The 21,432-nt window shown below is 34.6% G+C and overlaps 2 protein-coding genes across 9 annotated transcripts in view; one reads left to right on the top strand and one right to left on the bottom strand.

Annotated features, from left to right (window-relative positions):
* The window catches only part of PCED1B (PC-esterase domain containing 1B), a 286,638-nt gene extending 285,835 nt beyond the window's left edge, over positions 1–803 (bottom strand). For 2 of the 4 annotated variants that reach the window (XM_081058552.1, XM_081058548.1), the window contains exon 1: positions 548–803. The gene's annotated coding sequence lies outside the window, so the exon portion shown is untranslated. The remainder of the gene's footprint in view (positions 1–547) is intronic. The other 2 variants (XM_081058549.1, XM_081058553.1) reach the window with 1 other exon arrangement.
* Positions 1–21,432, top strand: part of SLC38A4 (solute carrier family 38 member 4) — a 66,222-nt gene that overhangs the window by 6,564 nt on the left and 38,226 nt on the right. For 2 of the 5 annotated variants that reach the window (XM_081058542.1, XM_081058545.1), the window contains exon 2: positions 599–784. The exons of 1 other annotated variant lie outside the window; for it this stretch is intronic. The gene's annotated coding sequence lies outside the window, so the exon portion shown is untranslated. Of the gene's footprint in view, positions 1–456; positions 785–21,432 lie in introns of those variants that run through there. 2 more of the 5 variants (XM_081058543.1, XM_081058544.1) reach the window with 2 other exon arrangements.

Below are 21,432 nucleotides of genomic sequence, written 5' to 3'. Positions count from 1 at the left end.
ATCTGTAAAATGAGGGAAATAGTTCCTATTTCATAAGGATTTTATGAGGATTAAATGAGTTAATATATATAAAACATTTAGAGTCACATTTGGCACTTTGTGAGCATTAGAGGTATTTGTTACACAGTTTTTAAAAACCCTCATTTTCCAATTAGATCTAATAATAGTACCTGCCTTATAGAATTGCTTCAATGATACTGGGTGGCATATCATAAATACTCAAAAATGTTACTTATTACTATTGCTATTATTGCACGTCTTGATTTCTGTTTTTTGTTATGAGGAGTTGGGGCGTGACTTAGCCTTTCCATTTTTGGGTCCATTGAAAGTCTTATTGATTCTGTCTTACCTTTCACACTTAATTTTGTCTACCCACCCTGTGTTTGTCCTGTCGTTTTGCCTTGCGTCATTTGCCTTGCGCCTTTAACATTGCATACTGTTCAGGGCCAGGACTTTGCTCTTTGTTTTGGCCTAATTTTATAACACTGGGTACACTCAGGGTACTATAAAAATGTTAAAGAAGAAAAAGAAAAAAGATGTAACTCACCACGGAGGCCACTTTGGCTGACAGCTGGTTGGGCTGCTGTTCTGTTTGCAGTGTTGGAACTCCTGCCCAGCAGCATCTCCGGTGGTGGCTGGTGGCTTGTGGCTCCTGGCTCTGGGGTGACGCGTGCGTCCTGCCGGCTGCCGGGCGTGCGCGGGGCTCGGGGAGCATGAGCTGGGTCGTGGCGAGCAGGGAGGACCGCGGGAGGCCAACACTTCGGGGACACAGCACCGCTCACAGGTTTGCCTGTTTTTGCTATGACTTGGCTGAGAGACCAGACGAGTGAATGAGATGAACGAGGAAGGAGACGTAGCAAAGAACTGAAAAAAGAGGGGAGAGGGAGGGATTCATTAAGGAAAGCGACTGTAGTGGCCCTTTCTGTTTTAAGAAACCGTTGCCTGCATGACTACACATGCTATGGTCTTATTTTCTGGAATTTTTCCATATGGGAGGAATGTGATCTATGGATGCAGAATGTTCTTGTAAACTATATGACCAAACTGACCTTGATTGTTATAGTGATCTAACTAAAAGAGTTCGTGTTTCAAGCTTCACTTTGTGAATGCCTGAAAAGCAATCAAATGGTTCAGAGCACTACATAAATGGAGTGATTTTATTATAGTCCTGAGAACACATTTCATCACTATTTTATTCATTCTTGTCTTTTGAAGCAATTCTTTAGTAACAGCACACTTAAAAATACTGTATGTATCTGACACTTTATTTGGCATGTGTTGCTATGCTATATTTATACTCTTGTGTTGAGGAGTCCATACTGTTGGTTGACATATATATTTAACCTTTTTATTTTGAAGTAATTATAGATTCACAGACAATTGCAAAGGCAACACAGAAAGGCCCCATATACCTTTCACCCAGTTTCTTCCTATAGTTACTCGGACATAATTTTCTGACAATATCGATACCAGCAAATTGTCATTGGTACATGTGTGCATAGTTTCTATGTCAATTTGTCACATGAAGATATTTGTGCCGTCACCACCACAACTCAGATATAGAACTTCCACTGCCACAAAGGTCTCCTTGGGCTACTCCTTCATAATCACAACCACCTCCTTCTCCCTTACCCCTGAAAACTAGATGTTTTCCATCTCTATACTTTCATCATTTTGAGAATTTTACATAAATGAAAACATACTATATGTGATCTTTCTGAGATTGATTTTTTTCGTTCAGCCTTATGCTCTTGAGTTCCATTCAAGTTGTATCAATAGTTGGGTCCTCTTATTGCTGAGTAGTATTCCAGTTGCTTGACTCTACTTAGTGGAATATATTTTTCTCTCAATTGACATGATTTAGAACTTTAGTGCTGAGGCCACTTGGTGAGGTAAAAAGTGTGAGGACAAAATCTGAATACGTTTTTCTCTTCAAAACGTCATGTGTATGTGTGATAGGACATCTTCATTTAAAACAGAGGCCACTGGAGGACTGGAATGGAGAAAGGAACAGGGCAGAGAAAAGTATGCATTTAGGCAATAAAGTATAAAATCTGGCACCTGTTAAAATTTCCACAGCCATATGATCATGTATTCTGTGATTTTCCCTTTAGCTAAGACAACTGAGATTTCGTGAAACTAATAAAAACAATGCCTCTGCAATAGGGAATTCTTTGCCAGTTTATGCTCAGTCACATAGCTCAGGGACAGAGGCCTGGCTGGAAATGACACTATTCAGTTTGACACAGGTCACAGTGAGTCAAAACAGTATCTTTAGCCTCAGGACAACTATCAAGTGTTCAGAGACGGGCAGTGTTATCCTATTGTGCCCTTTCACCCCACCTGACAGTGACAGAAGCCTCTCCCAGTGGTGGCTTAAGTCACCTTTTAAAATGAGAATGTTATCCCTCACCTGAATGCTTACGAGCATGAGAAACCTGGACACTGGTGGCTGTAACTAGCTAAGGAGAGTGTATCACTACTGAAAAGCACCTTGAAGAGTTAGGTGCAAACCCTCCCTTTAGTGAACATCCATTGGAGAGCTCTCCCTTTCCCACCCCCCCACCCTCACCACCCCACAGGAGAAAACAATATATCCACTACCATCTGCAAGTATAAATACCCCTTCGAGTTTTTAGAATTTCACTTTTTGGGCTTTCAGAAACATATTGTCAGTTCACAAAACAACATAAGCTATCAGTGTAGAGGCCTGACTAGACCCAAGTCTAGCTGAAGGCACTGTCCTAAGTCTCCATTTTAATGATCTGTTACCGAAAAGTATTTCTTATTCCAAACCCTGCCAGAGGAGGGAGGGTAGGTAGGAGTTGCTTGTTCCAAAGCCTAAACATATAAAGGACCAACATAGCTGAAATAACTTATAACTTCTTTTATAGGCAGATTTGTTTGTGCTGTCTTTATGATTTATTTTGTGTAAACATTAGATAGCTCACATCACTTTGTGTGCTGTTTTTATGGGTCCTATCTCCTGTGTGTGGACTGTGAGGTCTCAGGGCATGTGGTAGGGAAGATAAATCAGCTGGGTAATCTTGAGGGACTGAACAATTTGCTGTGAATCAGGAAACTGAACAAAAGGCCCACTGAATTTTGTTTACCTCTCTGATATTATGCTGTTTACCTATTTGACTAATGATGACAGTCCTGGGGTGGGGGTGGGGGGGTGATAGGAAATGTAAACACATAGACTATGGTTTCTAACATTGCAGGCATTGTTTTTTTAAGGGGTGATGGGAAAGTTTGTTTGGTTTTCTTTTTTAACTTTTTCTTAAAAGAGAAGAAATAGAGCTTTTCTGAAAGAAAAGTAAAATAGAAATACCTTATGTACTATATTAACACAGATAAAATCAAGTATGAGCTGTACAAAGGCTTTCAAACAATTTTATAATACTATAGCAGAATCCATACTTGGAAGAATGAAACCAAATACAATGCTTTACATTATTTTTTATACCATACTTTCATAAAGTATAAACTCCTTAACCTTCCAGTCAAGGTCAGCCTCTACCTTAGTCTCCACAAACACTCTATTTGAGCTAAAGTAGACTCCAGTTATTTTGGTATTACTGGGGCCAAACTTCTGATCCCATTTCTTCTGCCTGGAATCTCTTCCTCTCTCTGACGTCATACCATTGTTCCTCCATGAAACCTGCTCTGTTTGCCCCAGCTTGCATGCTGAGCTCTCCAGTTCACTTCCATTTGTCTTAAAGATGGTGATCTTCTTAGGAATAGTGTCCAACACAAAGTAGGAACCCAGTGATAATGGAATATCATTAGGAGCTGGGCTTTGCAGTCAGGCACGAAGATGTGAATCCTGGCGCAGGCACTGGTTCACCAGCTTCGGTCTTCCAGCAAGTTACTCAATCTTTTTGAACATCAGTTGCCTCACTTATAAAATGGGGATAATATTAACCCCTACCCCAAAGGTGAAGGTACTGATTTGATACATGTGAAGTCCTTGGCACAGTGTTGGGCTATCATGAATATGATTATTATTAATGAGAATTGTTAAGAAAATGAGATTTCAGACTACAAAATGAACAGAATTATGGTCTGAGTGGAGGATGGAGATCACAAAACTTGATTGTTTAGGCTTCTGTGTGTCTCTCAACCCTAATTGCTGTCATAAGAAGGGACATTGTACCTCTATGCTTATCAACCAGGATGAGAGAATCTCCAGTTGCCCACCCACTGAGATTGGACACCAACAGATTGAAACAGAATGATTCCATCTTAGATCTAGTAGAAATATGTGTGGCTTGGCACAGATTTTATTTTTGGTAAGAGGTAATCAAATGATGAATGAACTTCTATAAAGAAAGGAACAAATGCTAGATATTAGCTTCAAAGAGTAATTAAACTAGCCTCATGATGAGTCATCTATCCTTGAAGCTCTTTACAGATACAACCTGTAACCTCAGAAAAGTGAAAATTTCAACTACTTAACTGGTTGTGTGATTTACAAATACAAAATTTTTAGGTTTTCTGATATTTCCCTACAAAGTGGTTGATATTTCACGAAAGTATGGTTCCAATCAAATCAAAGGCATAAACATTAGTGCTTTTTTGTCACTGATGTCTAAACAAACCCCTTTTGTGTTTTGAATCACAGATCTAAAATTGATTGCTTAGACCACAGCATGCAATTACAAAAAGAACAGCAATTCGTTAAATAAATAAAAAGGTAGAATAGGTTTGGGATAAGGGATGCAGTCATAGATTCTGATTTTATCCTGTCCTGAGGCCACACCTTTGTTAATTAAGTACTAATGGCATCTTGTTAAGTAATAATTACTTTGTTAAGTGATTGGAGCTTTATGGGTGCTAGAGTTTCTATATATGTATATATATATGAATATATATATATATGTATATATATATATATATATATATATATATAAATTTCACAGGCATAGAAGAGGAAAATTCTGCTTAAAAGTCTCACTTGTCTAGCTAAGGATACAGAAAAACTTTTTGTTATATAATTGGGGAATGCAGCATTCTGGTTAAGAGGAAATGATACCCGCCATGGATTGTCAATTTTCAAATACTTAGAATACAGCAAGATCCATTTTAAAATTCAAATTTTACTGAACATAATCTAATCTTTCAATGTTTCAGAGTGCCTAAGGTTTATCATTGTTAACTTCAACTATAATAGCAAACTCAAAAGTTCTAGTTTAATGGAAATTTCTTGTTGGCTGAAGAATTTATAAGATCTTCCTTCTACTTTCAAACTTTTGGGAGGAATATCAAGAAAAATATATGTAGCAGTTTTAAACTAGGAAGCTTAAACTTTTTTAATATGGAAAATTTCTAACATATTCCAAAGTAGAGAATAGTATAATATTCTTCGCCCAACTTTAACAAGTATCAATACTTGTCTGTTGTATTTCATCTACGCCCACAACTTTCCTCCCCGCTACTCTACCACAATCATTACTAGATTATTTCTAAGCAAATCCCAAAATCCAAGTCATCATATAATTTGATACACATATGATTCAGTCAGTATGTATTGCAGAAAGATAAAGAAGTCTTTAAGAATAACTAAAATATTATCACACCTTAAGTAAACCAACATTTCCTTAATATTATCAAATTTCCAGGCAGTGTTCAAATATCTCTGATTGTCTCTCTCTTTTGTTTCAGCCTTAGTTTGTTTGAATCTGAATCCAAATAGGGTCCACATAGTCACTGGTTGATATGTCTCTTAAGTCTATCTTAATCCATAGGTTCAACTACATCTCATCTTTCTGTTTTCCTTTTGCAGTTTATTTGATGGTGAAACCAAGTCATGTTTTCTATAGAATTTCCCATATTCTGAATTTTGTTGATTTACACATCTAAAATGTCATCCTTAAACTCCAGTGTCTTGCTTCTTCAGTCTCATAAAATCGTTTTTCTTTTAAAGAAAAGTTGCATCTTGTTCTCATTCCTTTTCCTGTTTCCCTGAGGATCCTCCAGGCTGCATTTTGCCCGAATATCCTTCCTCTTAAGTAAATCTTCCATGATTTACCTAACACTTTTTCCTGATTGAACCTGGCCAACCTGGAGTGCCCTTTCAATCAGGTTTCAAAATATGTACTGGTCTACTCACCAGGTGATTACTCAACTTTCTCTAAGATTGCAAGATATCACAAGTGAACAGTGGGGTTGTTTTGATTTTAACAATTGTGCCACATGACCATTTTTTAAAAAGTACTTTCGTTACTGGTATACACAGATATATTTACTAAGAAAATATATATTTGGTATTTGCTTTAAATTAATAGGAGAGGAGGGATGGTAGTTTAGATGTAATAAAATGGCCATGGTTAATAATTGTTAAAGCTAGATAATGTATATGTGAGATTTCACTGTTTTATTCCATCTAAAGTTGTATAAATTTAAAATTTTCCATAATAAGAAATAAAAATGAAATGTACCATTCTACCTAAGCTAAGTAATGAAACATTTCATTTTGGGGGTCTATAGTGTAATACTTTTGCCAAGGATCATCAAAACATCATGTCTGAGGTATGATGCACTTGCCTTTCTCATTCTGCAAGTCTGATTTGCCTAAAAACAACTCAGTTTTAAAGCAAAAACAGAAAAAAATCAGCATATAAATAACATCTATGTTAAATATTATTTTTATTATTTTATATTATTATATTTTTATTGCTTTATGTTAAGTATTTAATATTTGGGGAAATGTTTTGGATTAATTGAAAATATAAGTTGTGCAGAGGCGCTTCATAGGTTGTGTGATTTGCCTAAGCTGCCTTTCTTAAGGCTCTAGTGTAGCACAACTCATTGACATGCCCACTAATAATAGCTAACAAAAGACTCCTAGAAGAAGAGTGACCCAAATCATTTGATTACCCCAGAAGAAAAGATGCTAGGATGAACTATGAAGATCACAATTACAAGCTTTCCCTGATACTACGCCAGATGAACATGTAGGTCCTATTTTCCAAAATGAAAGTCAAAAGCAAACCTTTCTGAAATACCTACCAGCTTTTTACTTAGTGTGATTTCTCTTTATTCTGTTCAACTATTGAAAAGATAAGAGAATTTAATACCTTATATTTACACTAGCCATACATACTAGAAAATACTTTTTAAAGGAGCTTTAGCCTTTATTGATAACTTTCGAGTCTTCATTAGTATATTGAAATAATTTATTTGATAGTAATTAATTTTTAAGTGCAATTAGCTAAGCAACAGCAAAATGTAAGATTCTAGGAACATTTCCATGAGCAAAAGGTGAAAGCTGAAATATAATTGTATTTATCATGACCAAGTTAAAATATGTAATAATATCCCTGGTGATATTTTTACTTTTCTGAGTGTAAAAATATTTTACAGATTCACGTAGGCTTGGCCCCAACTGGGTACACCTTATCTTCCCCATAAACTGTTAAGTTACTCCATCTGGAATTGTTCTTTCATGGACTGTTTAGGAATTTGGTCCTGTTATAGGATGAGAGTATATTCTATATGTAGATCCCCAGTCCCTCTAAGCTGTTATTTCCTACAGTCAGTTTTTAAAACTTTTGATCAGAATTGAAATAAAAAGCCAATTGGTACCCTTTTGTAATTCTTTCAAAAAAATATTATATATGTATATATTTCTGAGTTTCTAGATTTGTAAATATTTGTTTTGCAAAAAAATTAGAAAAACAATTCAATAGCCCGTGATTGCATTTTTTTACTTCTTTATTCTTCACCAAAATTAACTGAGAAAAATAAATGAAGGCAACACACTTTTGACTAGGGATAGTAAGGAAATAATCAAGTGTGGTGGGATAGCCAAATTCCATGGGATTTAAACCTCCAACTACATCAAATACTGAGGCCAAAAGAAGACTCAGTCACCTTCCCATCTGACAATAAAGCACAGATTATTTTCTAGAATAAATATAGAAGAAATGTTTCACACTTGTTCTTTAGAAATAAATATAGAGTGTTTTTTTTTTCAGGTTCTTCAAGGTTCACTTTTAACCAATAAACAATAAACATATTCATAAAATATCAAGCAAAATTAAAATAAGGCATAATATTTACATATTATGTTTTTTTATAAAATGACAGTCATTAACCCAAATTCTTACATTGCTATGGCTATGTATTCTTTGCCAGAGTCACTGTTATGTATCCAAATACACTACAACTTTAAGATTCCTTTTGTAAATAACAATAAATTCTCAGAAATATTCTAAATATTTAGAAATATTCTTACAGTTTCATATGAAACATTTTCATTTTGCAGAATCTAGTCTGTACCTGTACAACTAACATATTTTTGTATGTTTCTTTAAAAATAAGTTCTCCTTATCTTAGAAACACATATATGCTTTGTGTTGTAGTGGTTGCTATGGCAAGTCCTTATACTTTATTGAATACCAAACCAGAGTAAACAGACATTGCAGCAGACCGAGGTCATCCTGGAGGCTTCAAGACTGTGTCAGCATTCCTGTTATATATATATATATATATATATATATATATATATATATATATATATATATATATGACCCCCACCCAGGGTTTCCTATGTATGAAATGTTAGCTTCATAACAAGGCAATGAATGGAAATGTCCATGTGGCTGAGTATTTTAATGGGCCCACTAAAGGAAGCTATTTCTCCAGGGCATCTGTGAACATTGGAAATAACGAAAGTTTGGGGACCATTCCTGGAATATTTGCCAGTAGGCCAAGGAATTAAACTTGCCATCTTGTTTTCAGCCAAGAATATGGAATGAATTTTTTTTTTTTTGGAATGAAATTTTTGAATTGGGGGTTTGGTTAATATATGATAATTATTCTTCTGAATCAAAAATAATATACTGTTTAAGAGTAGGTTCTCATAAAAATATTAAGTATCTAAGCTATTTTGTGTGGTTCACTGATTTAAAAATATACATAAAACCAACAACACTTAATATTATTTAGTTCTTACTAAATCTCAGGCACTGTTCTAAGCTCTTTACATGTATTATCTCACTTGCAGAAAAGTAATAAAGAATATACATGCCTTCTTTAATTAGGTGTTCTGTGCAAAAATCAGGAAGGAAGGGAGGGAGGGAGGGAGGGAGGAAAGGAAAGGAAATAATAGAATAAAATATGAAAAGTGGTCTTAATTTACCAGTCTACTCAAGATATAAAAATGAAAGCCAACTCCATATGATTCATAGAGCTCTATAGAGAGAGTGAAATCCTAGTGTGTACCCTCTAACCACATAGAATCTTGAAAATTTGTTTTCTCCTCATATCTACTCAGTACAGGAATACTATGTTATGTACATTTTATATCAATTATTCTCAAATAATTTCAGTGGTCACAACATAGAATAACTAAGTATGATTAGATAATGCAAAGCTTTGAAAAAATATTGTTTCTTAAGCATTTTAAGTGAAAACTTGTGTGTCGCCATGCCATGTGCCCTCATCTATTTCTGCTCACTGAAAATGAAAACATATATATAGATATATAGATAAATATATATAGATATATGTATATATCTATATATATCATGGGTATATCTAAATATTTGTGATAATATGCATAGAAACTGCATACTTCTCTATGTGCTGAAATCTTAGGGGGAAAAGAATAAACAGAGCCTCAAATTTTCACTATAACTGGGGTGATTTAGCTTCTTGAGGTAATCATAAGGAGATTTCTCTGTTGAGATGACATCTAAAAATGTTTTGTCTTTTTGCCACATATTTGTAAATCCTTACATTAGTATAATAAAAATAAATTATAGTGGGTATTAAAGATATAGTTAAATAATGTTTCTTGTGGCCAAAACTTGACCAAAAAGCAGTGAATAAAATCCTAGGAAGTCTTTCAACAACTCACTGCTGCTGGATTTTGTATCATAGTTCTTGTTCCTTTTGATTGTTTTCATAATTGGGCATGGGAGTGATAAAAATCTTGTTTACTTAACAATTGCCCCAGGAAAACCAATCTAGATGACTACACATTGGACAGTGAATAATTCAGCAGACAGTTGTTATTATCCTATCACCAAATAGTGCTACTGATTAAAAAAAAAACAAAACTAAATTTACCTTATAAAAATTAAACTGGGTTGTTGAGGTCATGTAGTCTGGATAGGTACTAAGCCTTAAGACATTTATGTTTATGTAATAAATATACTTCAATATTATTCTATTTAGGAGGAAAATGGGAACTTATTCTTGTCAGTATATTTACACTTGTGTGAGAACAACTCAGTATGTCAGCAAGTGGAAACCAACTGTTTGAAGAGGGGGAAGCGATGGTTACCCGAGTGGACATCACCAACTTCATCAACATTATATTTATCCCCATTTTTACCCGTACTACCTAATAGGTTAAAACAAACAAACAAACAAACAAACAAACAAACAATCTGGCATATTTTTCAAATAGCATAAGAATACTAAAGATTTTTAATTAAGTATTTTTATTTCTATAAAGCTTTCTATTTGAAAACACCTGTATATGTGTTTTTTCATTTCTAAATCTTAAAGATAGAATTGAACTGGATCTAATAAAGGATTTAACAAAGCAGACTTTTAGACATCAACTCAGATTCTAAGCAATCTTATCCAGGTTAACCTCACGTTAATGAGAAGTAGCATATATGCGTGCTCATAAGAGTTTCTTGTATTTAAGAGATACAAAGATGGAAGGTGCCCATCAATTATGGGGTCCTGTTTGATCAAAGAGAGCCAGTCATTCATTCATATTGCCAATCCACTATGATTAGTCCAACATTATGTGGCTGGTCAGTTGGAGAATGAATACTAAAACGCCCAGCAGTCTCAAATCCTAGAGTGTAAGCAAAATGTAGATCACTTACTTTAACATTTGGAAAATGTATCTTGGTACATCTTTGAATCTTCGTGTTTTGTCAATTTCACTGAAAAGAAAAATAACCCATAGAAAGCCAAACGAACTCTCCAAAATCTACTAGTACATTTGCATGTTTAAACACTGGCCCTGAGGACAGGTTCGGGGTAAATATGGACCATGGTGCTGTCAGCTTCACAGGTTGGTTAATGTTAAACAAACACATATTGCAAACCATGTGTCATTACACGGTTGTTTTCAGAGATTCCATGGGTCAGGGTCAAAATCCGTCATTTTCTAGCTTTCCTACTGCACTAATCAATAGTTTAACAAATGAAATAATGGTCTAATGAACAGTGACAATTCACTTCCAAAGCCAAAGGTGTTGCAACTAATTTACTTTTATGACCAATTTTGCTGTCATATTACCCTTATGAATGAACAGTAATAAAAATACCTTTTATGTTTATAATGCTTACATATCCATGATCTCATTTAACTCTCACAATAACTTTGTATTAGGGTTTTTATTAGACCCAATTTTAAAGATAAAACTGAGTTGCAGAATATTTACCTGACTTGAATTACTCAAGAAAGACTTATGAAGTAGGTACCAGATTAGGTTTTGAAGTTGGAGTCAATTCTTTAAATACACACATGTAATAAATACTTAATGTTTATTAATGTGCCAGAAATTCTTCTAAATGCTCTGTAAATATTAACTTAGTTAATCCCCATAATAGCAGTATGAGGTAAGCACTATTATTATCTTCTTTTTATAGATGAGGACACTGAGGCACCGAGCTGTCCCCCAAAGTCAGACAGCTAATAAGTGACAGGAATCAGATTTACTAAGTCTAGGCAGTTGAGCTCCAGAATCTACTATTTGACCTCATGCCATACCAAATAAGAAACAATGTGTGCTCCTGAGGACTTCAAAATCTAGAAGGGCAGACCTCTAGGCAAAATATGTTAGTTCAGCATGGAAGCACAACAGCAAAGCCTGTAGCACAGAGGAGGGAGAAATGAACTCTGTCTTAGCTGAAGTCTCTCAGCGATAGGCAGCAGAATGGGGATCACATCTGTATACTTGAATTTCAACTCCAGTGTGCTCTCCATGTCATACAGCAGCCTCATATTTGATAGAAGAATTTGGAATTTCAGTGAGAAAACAACAATGCACTTATAGGAACATAGCGTATGAACCAAAGGGTAAAAGCTGAGCTTCTTTAAATAGGAAAAAAAGAAGCACTCTGGTTCCTAATAGACACAAATGTAGACATAGATACAGGTATGCAGATTTCTCTCCTCACGTATGAAACATGTAATACATAATTTAATATATATGTAGATACCGACAGAACTCCTGTGCACATAAAATCAACTACAAAGCTCCTGTTATTCTGTCTCGTGGCCAGTCAGGAAAAAAACAGAGATAGATGTTTGCCAATGGAAGGAAAGCCTAAAGACATGGAGACACTCATGACGTCTTTTGGGACACATAATCTATGTGCAGTGATGATTGAAAACTGGAGAGGGAAAGAAACAAAAAGACTAAAGACAATTCATTCCATTGTTCACCTTTTAACTTTGGTGAAATTTTTTATGAAAAGAATTAAATTGAAATGTTTGGCATCAGAAATTTATGACAACATATCAGAATTAGTTATCCAACACATCTCTATTAGACAACCACATTGCTATTCCTTTGAACACTGTGCAAGTGTATCTACCACCTATTTACATTTCTAAGTTTTGTAGTCCAAAAGAAATAAATAACTGTTTTGCCAGTTTGACCTATCGTCATCTTTATAAGTGTATTTTCGGCACACAGTAGGTCAGAGGCTCAATAAATGAATGAATGAAATTCATTTTCTCCTCCCAATGGTCTTGTTTGAACCCAGGAATTACATACTTTTTATAAATGAGAAAATGAAGGCCCAGAGAGTTTAATCAAACTGTTGATAGTTCAATGGCTAGTGAGTGATGGAATTAGAACTTGAACCCAAATCTCTGGAATAGAAATCCAATGTGCTAAGTGTTAGCATAACAAAGGAAGAACACGTTCAGCCATTTAGATCCTTTGGGTGCCAGAAGATTAGAAGCAAGGAATAGAGAGAGTTTCAAGACGAAAGAGTGAGCTCTCAGGCTTCCTCTGAAAAAGCTAGTGTTAAAAATCTTAAGCAAACTTCAAAGAAAATGCCCTCAGCTTTTTAAACTGTAGATAAAGGCACAAGCAAAGTTATGTGCATCAATAGGATTGTCTTATGAATATGTAAAAATCACCCATCATTATACAGCAAATACCAGTTTTCCAATTGTTACTTATCACATTACAGTGGACATTATAAAACAGAATTAAAAGCTATAGATGTTTGCAAATTAAGACATTAATATTACTCAGTAAATTACTCATAATTAGGTATCAATCTTTACTTAGATGTATTTTAAAATAACTAAGAAAAGTTTAAATATATTGAACTTTAGATTCTAATTTAAAAGTAATCTTCAAACATCTAGGAAGGACTAGAGAGTCAAGAATTCTATAGTTAAAAATTCCTGTAAGTCTTGAAATTAGCTCCTTTTTCATATATTTTACATTAATGAAGCAAAAGTCTTCATGAACCTCAACTTTTCTGTTCATAGCCAAATTATAATACAACAATCCTGATGGTCCAAACACAAAGCAGAGACCCCAGCCCACATAAACACGCTCTCCAAGGACTCAATGCAGGCAAGAATTGCCTCCTATTACCTTGGTGGTTTTACTGTTTGCAGTATTGATTATTACAATTTCTAACAGAGCACAATTCTTTCACATATCTGATATTTTGAGCTCTATGTGGCATCATTGGGTGGGTCTTTATTATGAACTCGCTTGAACTGAGTAGAACAAAGAAAAGACATGGCACCCAAATGCCCTGTGATCCCACCAGTGACCCCTCCACTTGTATTTCTCAGCATTCCAGGAACACCAGGTGGTTAAGTGTTCTTTCTTCCTTGCTTTTGCTCATACAGCCCCTCTAACACTCCATCTGCTCCCCTCTCTATTGCTCCTGGCCAGTTCCTGTTTATACTTTCAGTCTGAGCCTACCTGTCATCTTCCCCAGTAAGTCTTCCCTGTACTTTAGAAGCTGAGTTGGGTGCCACACTTCTCCTATCCCTCAGTTTCCACAGGCATTTTACCCACCACATTATAGCATTGTGACCAACAGAAGCAATGGATTCCCTTGAGAGATCAAGCCTTCTTGAGAGCAAAGATTGTGTCTTATTTTTTTATTGTCTCTTTTGCCTTAGCCCCTACCATAAAGGTTGGTACATAGGTGTTCAATAATATTTAGTGAATGAATAAATGAAGATGACTCCTTATGCTACAGTATAATAGAAATGGACTATCTCAGAGCATTATGAAAAAATATTCAGGCTCTAAATATTTTTTAAAATCTCCATTTTTCTCAACAATATTTTGAGATCTATTAGAGTGCTAATGGGGAAAAACAATCCATCATTCCAGAACAAACTGGACATGTATAATTTTATCTAGACTCTAAATAACTCATAAGTGCCCTCAGAATTGAAGATGTTTTTAAGAAAGTTGATTGTTGCTAGTCAAGCACCCAAAACATTCTTACTAAAAATAGAGATTTAGCTAGTGGCTCATGTCTGGGATTGAGTAACTATCGTTATAAAACCTAAGAGAAGAACTCTGTTTTTGTTGCTTTTGTTTTTTTAATAACATTTATTGTTTTCTTCAGAGTGAAAGTAATCTATACTTTTTAAAGTTTAGTTGGCAAATATAGATGAGTAAAGATAAAAATGATCCACATTTCCACAATCTGGAAAAAACCACTATTCATGTTTTGATATGTGTTCTTTCAGGCATTTTTCTTTTGCAAATGTTTTTATATATTATATGCGTAATTTTAAAAACAACACAGGGATCTTATTATTAAATATTGTATCTTGCTTTTTAAAACTTATTATAATTTTGCCATGCCTTTATTATTCTTTCGATATTTTTTGAACACGTGATTGGTAATTACTGTTTAGTATTCCTGGAAGGCAGCTCTCTATAAGTGGACTAATAGTTCCTTGCATATATCATGAGCATTCACTTGACCATCTCACAATCCGTTCTTAGCATAAGAAGGAACTACTGCATTTTAATATATGGCTGGATCCACCAATTAGAGTAATTATTAGAATATTTGTTGTTGCAACCCTTAAATAAGTTCTAAGGAATTGTTCTGGAGGCACAGATTGACTCAGTACCTTTAACAAAGACTTGCATTCATTCAACATTTATACAATACCTACTATGAACTAGGCCTGGCCTAACATTAATTATGAAAAACAGACAAAAGAGATCACTTACCACTAATCTAAACTGGCTGCCTGGACGTACTTAAATCCGTACCCAAACCTCCTAAAATATACCACCTGCCCGAATGTTCTTCTCCTCCTGAATGAAGTCAAGACATTTACTTTTTGTGAGTCAGCTTTCCTTATTTAAAGAAAGACTAGTGCTACCAACTTTATATCCAGCCCTCAAGGAACTGTAATTCCTAACTTACGCAACCCTAGAACAAACTGCTCAGTTAATCTGCCCATGCTAACCCTCGTAGCGGAGGATGGGTACAGCAGCTACTAAGCACCTTGTTAAGAGTTAAGAGTTCTGACTGCACCATAACCCAACCCTGGAGTTGCTCCTAGTCCAGCAGAAGAGAAGAGCACCCCGGGCAGAAACCTACCTCCTCCTTTACTGAGGAGACCTGACTCAGGAAATCCTTCTTTGCGGGCACCAAAAAGTTCGTTAGGAAACGCTGCCACTATCTATTATATATCTTAAATTCCTTTGAAGAACATTTTATGGTGGACATGTTTTATTTCAACATTCTGAATAGCACACTGAAAAGGCTAGCCTGAGCATAACCTTTGTTATTAGAGACACTGATTCTCTTACAGCATAATGTGTGCTATCACCTTTAGGAGAGCCCTCCGCATTACAAATCCTGCTGAGTGCTCATCTCCCTCTCTTGTCCCCTATGTCATATCAGTCTAGCCACTCAGCCTATTGGATCAGAGCTCAAGAAACTGTTGAGGGTTTAAATTCAAGCAAGATGACAGGTTACGGGGTCCAATCACTGATGAAATTACAAAATCAAAATGCAAACATTGTTCTGGTAGGGAATTTGCTTTCAAAGGAAAGGGTTGAGTGGGAATCTGAAAGACAGCAATGGAAATTAATGTGCTGTGGCCCAAAAAGAATGTAATTCTTTAAATCATGAGTTGCTATTATTGAATTAGAAAGGCAGTCAACTCAATCTAGTACTGTATTAATACTGCATTCTATACAAAAAACTTAAATTAACAAGGTAATTTAGTTGTTTAGGAAGTGTTATTATAATTATCATTATAATTATACATCTTTCAGCAGTAGTTATCTTCTCAAACAGGCATTTTAAAGGGAAGAAGTCATTCATTAAAGCAAGTTTAAAAGCTCTAATTTAATATTATGAATTTCAATACATTATTTAAATTGTATTCAGCTTTAAGCCTCACAGACCTTGTTTTCCTTCTTCACCATGGTCTATTGGCTCAGGCAGAAGCCAGGAATGAACTTGTGATACTCTTTTCTGTGTATCACTTCAAGAATTAATGTGGGATCAAGAAATGAAATTGACCAGAAGATTTTGAGTTGCTTGAAAGGGGAAAAAGCAGAGAACAAAATATCATCAACATGAGCTGTCTTCTGTTTTATTTTTTGTTGTTTTACTTTGTTTGTTTGTTTATTTTGTTAGCTGAGGCTAAAAGGAACTTTCTATTTAGGTCTGTGGCAAAGTCAGTATGTTTGTCAATCTGCACTGAACTTATTTGCTAAGTTTGCAACATAGTAGTTGACTACTCAAACATTTCCAGAATGCTCCATTGTATAACTAACTGTAAAGGTGTTTAGGCTGGGGATAAAGAGAGCAGAATGCCATCAACTAAAAGCAATGTCCTCAGCACATATCACTGCATTTCTCTTGGTCAGGGAAGCTTTTAGGACAGAAAAGCAGGGCCTCTCCCAGAGGCCTGGCAGGGAAGCTCTTTGGGGCCTCATGGTCAGGAGGGTCCCAAATTTAGACTTTTTGAAAGTATCATCAAATGAGGTTATTTATAAAGTCATTTGTATTGTTGTGTGTGGTAAGGTGTTATTTTGTTAAATAGAAACGTTGAAAATGTACTACAATTTAGTAATCCTGTTTTAGATTTTTAAAAATATATTTGGAGCCTCAAAAAATAGAAGTCGCCTAAGGTTCCATGGACATCTGAAAGGCTCTGCCGAAGGGGAATTGAAAAATTATTAATTTTTACTTCTATATTTACAATTAATTTAGTATGTGGCTCTTTTGGATAATATTCAATTTTATCTTCCTTTATTCCTTATTTTTTATTCTGTAAGTTGAGGTTAAGAATTAGATAACCATGAAGAGAGATGCTTAGAGCATAGGTAAGCTTTCATCACCCTGCAAGGGACGTAACACAGTGTGTAAGTACTCAACTCACATTCAAAATAACATGGAATTCTGCCATTTCAATGATTTAGGAAGATTTGTGTAACATTTTTGTACAAATTTTCCCCTCCTCTCCCTCCTCCTTCACTTCCTCCTTCTGCTTTTCTTCTTTTGTTTGTGTGCATATATCTGTATTAAGAGAGATAAAATGAAAAATGTGGAGTTCCAAAGCATGACATCAAAAAAAGATCACAAATCTTTTCATCACTGTACGCCTGAAACCCAAATGCCAGAGGATAAATCCTACATTAAAAAAGAAGTAATTAAAATCTTGGTTTTACCTGCAGTTGTACTGTCTTTTGTTTTTAGGAATGACTTGGTAAGTCACACGTTTATCTACCATACTACAAAAAATAGCTGGATGAATAGAAGTATGTTTTTTTTTTAATATTTGGAAGCACCAATATTGGCTATTAGATGAAGACAGATATATTATGTTGGGACTTGATCTGCTTTATTAGATTTTGAGTTTACAAATCTAAAGCTTGAAAATGATCGAAGGTAACTAAATCTCGTTGGAGAATAAGGCATCATAAAAACAGTGTAATACAGAAAAGTTGAAAACAAACAGAAGCAAAAAAAAAAAAAATGATAGATGACCTAAAGGAAAATTGAAGTAGGAGCAAAGAAAAGCAACTAAATGCAAAAATAAAGGCAAACAAAATTATTAATTTGGCTTCTTAGTCATCACTATTTCTACCTATCTTCTTTCAATTTGGCTATAACCAGATTCTATTTCCAAGTATTATTTTGTCCTATGACTAAAATTAGAAATTTGTGTTCAGTCATGATGAGAACAAGAGGTTATCTTTCCCAGTGTCATTGCAAAATGATGGTCTGGCTAAAGGTATTCTTGTTTTTAATTGTTGACCAATTTTGACTCGATCCAGCTGGCGTTTTCTCTTTGAGGACATTGTTGAAGGCAGAAATTTTAAACAAGATAATCAATAGTTTTTTAATATGGGCAAGAAAAATTCTACTTTAATGTGTAGGTATGATCTGAATCACTTGATTTATTTTGAGGCAACAATTTTGTACTTTCAATAGAACACATATTGGAATATACATTCCAGGACCTTCTCTGTACTATTTGAAAACGATAGCCACAGACTGATGGAAGGGGTGCTGAAGTGCATGAGCTGTCCCCATACATTCTTTTTTTCTATACAAAGAAAAATGAAGATTTTATTGTAAGTTTCTGTATCTCGTAGAATGATCACATAATATTTATAGCATGTATTGTTAGCTAGTGAAAGTGATAAATAGAAACAGTAGTACAAGAAAGAGTCAAACTTGCATTGACCACAATTCAAATTCTTTCCATCTGCCTTTTCTGCCCTAACTCTCAGACAGGTAAACTATTAGCCTCCTCACCATCCTCCTTGTCCTGGCCTCCGTCTCTATCCCATCATCCCATTTGCATTCTGTCCCTGATGACTTTCTGATTTTTCTTTAGACGCTTTCAAGAGATCCTCATCACTAAAAATCTGGGTTTCCTAGACGTAATGCCCTTTACAGTCTGCACTATTACGTTCTGTTCTGTTTTTCTCCAGAAAGTCTCCACTGCAGCCAGACTGATCCTCTCTGTTGCCAGAATATATTTTTAATATGTCTGCATTTTTCAGCCAGGATGCCTCTGCCTTTCCTCTCTACCTATTGGAATCTCACCTGGACTTTAAGTTCTTCCTCAAGGTCCATGGGCTCCCTGAAGCGTTCTTGGATGGCCTCAGCCCTTGGGGACTCTTTGGGAGTCCTGGAGCATGTTGTGCAATCTGCTAACATGAATTACGTTACAATCTGAAAAGCCACATATCCCTTTATGTAGGCATATCTTACCCCTGCAATCCTCCTGCAGCCCCTTCCTGACCAAGTCTCATATACCTGTTCTTGGTGGCACTTACATGAATTCCTTATGTGAAGGATCAGTTAAAGTGTTTGTCATCTCATTGCTCAGACTTGCTTCATTATTCACTACCCACATATTTTTAATTTTACTCATTTTGTAAAGCCTGTACATATTCTGGTCCATTACATCTTTCTACAGTGATACTTGAACCAAATGAGAACCTAACTGAATGTGTTGCATTTGCCATGTTTTAAAAATCAAAAGAGCATAGACCTATTACCTAATGTATATAAAATTACATCATGGTATGATTTTAAGAAACATTCAGAACATGAAACTATAATGTTTAAGTCTGTATTTACCTTATGAAAGGACAGTTACTGTGAGTTAGTCAAAACCAGACCAAAATTAATATTTCTTCATTAATTTTGGCATGTCTAAACATGTCAAATACTTTAGGGAAAAAACAGTCAAACAACAAACAAGTTCTTAAACTATCTTAATTCAGCTAACTTTTGTCAAATTAGTTTTCGTATATTTGATTTTTGAATTAAAAATCTGGAAGGTTTTGTGATAAGAATTTTGCAATTCGAATAGGTTCAAAAGAAATATGATAAGACCCTTCAGGGAAGTCTCTTATGAGTGCATTTTATTTTAATCCAACATGTTAATTTACTATAATTATTTAGCAACACTTGAAGAAGATAAGAATTATAGGGGAGCCAAAACTTTAAAATTTTAAAGAGGTAAAACTTCAGGTATTTATACATTTATCTCCATCCTATTTTATATGAAGATATCATAGCATAAAATTCACATTTTGGAGTACATTTATTCTTTTTCAGTTGATCCATTATCAAATGGGATTTTACTAGGATACAAATATTTAAGTTTCTAACAATTATTTCACTTTTTTGCTTGCTTAATCTTATACTCATCTGGTAACTGTGCAATCAGAAAGAAATCTTAAGTTGGAAAAATCACAATTAAATGATGGAAGATATTTGAAAAGAAATATTCTTTAAATTTCCCTGAAACTAAAGTTAGAACATTTGTTATCATTTTTTTTCCCTAGCCCACAATAGTTTTAATCTGATAAGGGACAAAACTACAGGGTAGCTCTGAAAAATGAAGAACAAGTTAACTAAAAAGCAAATAAAAGTAAATATACCATAATGAATTTAATAGACAAAATGGGCACGTTTGAAAAGGAAAAGAGAATTGGACACCTCATTAATTGGACATGTTGTTTAATGTCTAATATCTTGTATCAACTTAAGAATTTCTTTTCTTGAAGAACACTGTTTAGCTGTGTTTTCTAGAAATAGGGAATTAACGCAACTTTTGTAATCTAGCATTTCTTCTGATCAGTTATCAGATGGCTCATTCGTGCTATAAAAATTGATGTGCAATGTATAAATTTTCAATTTTAAAAATTGAAAGTATATTAAAATCTTCAATATGTAAAAATATATTGAAAAGGCAAAGAACCCTTAATTCTGGATTGATTTTTAATCTGTTTTTCTCACCTCACTTTCAGAAGAAGTCTACGTGATACTTTTTCATGACATAATAAATTATTTGCCAAAATATTTTAATTCTTTCCCTGATATGTGGAAAGCCAAGTAGAGTTTTTTGAAAGGAGGAAAATGTCTGTTTAAAAATTTGTTTAAAACTCCAAACAGAGTTTTGCTTACTCAGCACAGTTCCTTTGCAATGGTAGCAGTGGCTGGTAGGGCTTTGTAATTTCCAACCTCACAGCACCTTGAGTAGTTTGGTGCCATTTAAAGGATCTGTCATTTTCTAAAGAAATCAACAATTCAAAAGAAAGTAACTCTTCTGCTGTACAAATATTTTCTAGGCATTCTGATTATAATAATTCATTTAATAGTCTGACTCAATAACTATTATTATGTTGCTGTTTTACTTTGACTTCAGTTCATAAACTTTTTGAAAAATTATCATTTCTAGATTTATTACTCAACCAACCTATAGAATGTGGATACAGAATGACAGTAATCAAGGTAGAACTTTCAGTAAATGAGTATTTTGTTGTATAAAAGCCAAATTCTAAAAGCAAATAGAAATTGGTGTAACCGATGTTTAATCCAAATGTAAAACAGTAAACTGATTTAGCTTCTCTTTTTTTTAAGAGCTGACGCAATTTGGACAGAGGGAGGTGT

Source organism: Rhinolophus hipposideros (assembly GCF_964194185.1).
Source record: "Rhinolophus hipposideros genome assembly, chromosome: 9".
In the NCBI taxonomy this organism is placed as follows: Eukaryota; Metazoa; Chordata; class Mammalia; order Chiroptera; family Rhinolophidae; genus Rhinolophus; species Rhinolophus hipposideros.
The sequence above is the reverse complement of the archived record's forward strand: the minus strand, read 5'-3'. Positions and strand labels throughout refer to the sequence as shown.